This window comes from Abramis brama (genome assembly GCF_963993115.1).
Source record: "Abramis brama genome assembly, chromosome: 1".
NCBI classification, from domain to species: domain Eukaryota; kingdom Metazoa; phylum Chordata; class Actinopteri; order Cypriniformes; family Leuciscidae; genus Abramis; species Abramis brama.
In genome coordinates, this window is record NC_139963.1 from 8,497,146 (window position 1) to 8,500,262 (window position 3,117).

A 3,117-nucleotide genomic window follows, 5' to 3' on the forward strand; every position below is an offset into this window, starting at 1 on the left:
ATATTGAATTGAAGAGAGAGAGAGAGAGAGATTGATTCATCATATATTCATGTCGTTTCAATCCTTAATGACTGACGGCCACAAGAGGAACAATTTTGATTCTCTTTTAGTTTCTCTTTTCTGCTCAGATGATTCTGTCATGTTTAGTTTATTGAGTTTCTCCAGATCTAATTTAAAATAAACTGACCTGGAAAAAATAAATATAATGAGCATTTATTTATTTTTTATTCTGATTTAAAATGATAATTGTAATTGCAATATATATATATAAATATATATATTAAAACCATATGAAACAAACACAATACTGTGTACATTTCTAAAAACTTGATAAATGTATTTTATTTACAGTTTTTTTGGTAACACTATTGTCATTGTTACATGTTACATGTATTTACTGTAATAATATACACTCGAATGTATATTTCCTGAAGAAAATGTGAGTGGTGCTTGCAGTGGCACATGGGCACATGCTAACACAATTAACAATGTTGTGATTCCATGATATACCACGTTCTAGTATTTTTTACCATGTTTCTAACATGATTTACCACAAATTATCACATTATAGTGTAGTGTGGTTAAAATCAATATGATTTATACTAGAAATAAAATGAAGTGTAATTGAGGAAATAAAATGAAGTGTAATTGAGGAAATAAAATGAAGTGTAATTGAGGAAATAAAATGAAGTGTAATTGAGGAAATAAAATGAAGTGTAATTGAGGAAATGTCCACTAGGGAAAGCCAAAGGCTGCAGGCAGTCGCTGACACGCTCTGTGTTTTGCGTCACAGTCAATACAGCTGGCGCACAGACAACACGGAGTTCGTGTCATCTCATTTTATTTATGTCTATTTTCCCCTGTTCCGGGTATAGACTATTTATAAATTAATTTCTGTTGTAAGCTAAAACTATACAGTGGTTGTAAAGCTCATTATTTCTCCTGAACATATATGAAAATGTGAGATTTGATGGTTTAATTATCGTGTGTTTGACATGCTAACCACGAGGAAACTGGGCTAAACTGAATGTATCATGTCGTTATCATTTATTGTCTGAAATGGTTAGGAGTAAATGTTATGTGGAATATAGTCTATGTAGTTTTTCTGTGTTTCGTGGTTGGTCTGTCTGTTGATGGGTGACTGCTGAGTGTTTCATTTTATTTTAGTATTAAAGAAGTTGTAGAAAAGTTGATGCAGGACTAAATGTTAAAAATGCAGCTTTAGTGCTAATAAAATTCAGTTATAAAAAATGTGAAGTTATAAAAAATGTATTTAAATCACAGTTATGATGACTGTTGTGATACATTATTGATTTGTCTGCATATTAATGTGAACTAATGTATTGATGAATACATTCAATTCTCTTTATTGTTGTTTTGAAAAAGAAAGAAATGAGTTCACACAGTCAACACAGCTGGCGCACAGACAACAAGGAGTTCGTGTCATCTCATTTTATTTATGTCTATTTTCCCCTGTTCCAGGGGTGCAACAATAGCATGATTTACCGTGATTTACCATGTTTCCAGCATGATTTACTACATTCTAGTTATGATGACTGTTGTGATACATTGTTAAACATTGTTGATTTGTCTGCATATTAATGTGAACTAATGTATTGATGAATACATTCAATTCTCTTTATTGTTGTTTTGAAAGAGAAAGAAATGAGTTCACACAGTCAATACAGCTGGCGCACAGACAACAAGGAGTTTGTGTCGTCTCATTTTATTTATGTCTATTTTCCCCTGTTCCAGGGATGCAACAATAGCATGATTTACCGTGATTTACCATGATTTACTACATTCTAGCATGAATTACTATGATTAGCATGTTGCAAATACGATTAGCATGATGCTAGCATGCTTAGCATGTTGCTTATATCTTTTTAGCAAGCACACTTTGCTAGCACATTTTGAGTTGTTTTTATCATGTCTACCCTAAGCTAATTACAGTTAGCATGTAGCTATTCACAGCTAGCATGTGTAGCATGTTGGAAGTCCTGTTTGCTAGCATGAGTCAAAAGAGCCAACCACGATCTTTATACAATGTTCTGATGCAGAGATATAGGTCTTGCAAACGGTTGCTAGGGTGCTCTATTTGGTTACTAGGGAGTGGCTTGACAGCTGCCAATGATGAAACTCCAAAGGCTGCTTGTCAGTGTGAATGATATAAACCAACTCCCACGCCTCTGTGACATTCAGAATGGAAGATATCCCTCTTTGGATGTTGGTTGCTAGGGTGTTCGACAATGGTTGCTAGGGCGGGGCTAGGAAGTGTTGAGGTGATTCATGATTGGCTGTTTGCTGCCCCGAGTCAAACAAGCCCACCCTCGTGTTTCTATGACACTTCTATCCGGATCTCCCTTTGATCTCTTTCAATGGAACTTGTTGCTAAGGTGCTCTAAATGGTTGCTAGGGCGTAGCTTGATAGCTTCACAATGATCCTGAGAGACTGATTGGTCGTCTGAGTAAAATGAGCCCGCCCCCTTGTCTCTATGACACTGTGATCCAGAGTTATGTTCAATACAAAATCCCTGTGCAATTCACCATAGTAGGAGAAACGTGCGTTTCATGGGCCGTCCTTCACCATAGTAAGTCAATGGGAAACTTTGGGACGCTCCTGCCCCCCAGGGGTGACACTTTTACCCCATTGTGAGGTGTGTTCTTACAGAGCCTGTCAGCCTCTTCAAATGTGGCAAATCTACAAATATGAGCAATAACAATATGATTATCCATAACCCTACAGTAGACACACATGTGCTTAATATTACTCAGTGCTTAAATATATAATTACACATTAAAATAAAGTGTTTTTTACTTTGACTTTGATTATTTGTCCCAGACTCATTTACTTTCCTGTTCAACAGTTCTTCTGTATTAGATTCAGTCCAAACTCTCTTTTGATGAAGATTCATAAAGTGATTCAGTCAAAACTGGACATTAAAAAGCAAACGTGTAAAAACAGTGAAACTCAGGGTGACAAACGTTTATCATGAATGAAAATAACAGTCAAAGATCAACAACTGAAGAAACATGTTCAGACTGAAACAGCAACAAGCGTTTATTGACCATAAACTACAATAACATGATTAAACTGTAATAAAACATGTGAATTAT

General features: G+C 35.3%; 1 protein-coding gene across 2 annotated transcripts in view; it reads right to left on the minus strand.

The window, feature by feature from the left end:
• Positions 1-3,036: 3,036 nt before the first annotated feature.
• LOC311083659 (uncharacterized protein) overlaps positions 3,037-3,117 on the minus strand; it is a 40,211-nt gene continuing 40,130 nt past the window's right edge. For both annotated transcript variants that reach the window (XM_084115370.1, XM_084115369.1), the window contains one exon: positions 3,037-3,117. This exon is cut by the window's right edge. The gene's annotated coding sequence lies outside the window, so the exon portion shown is untranslated.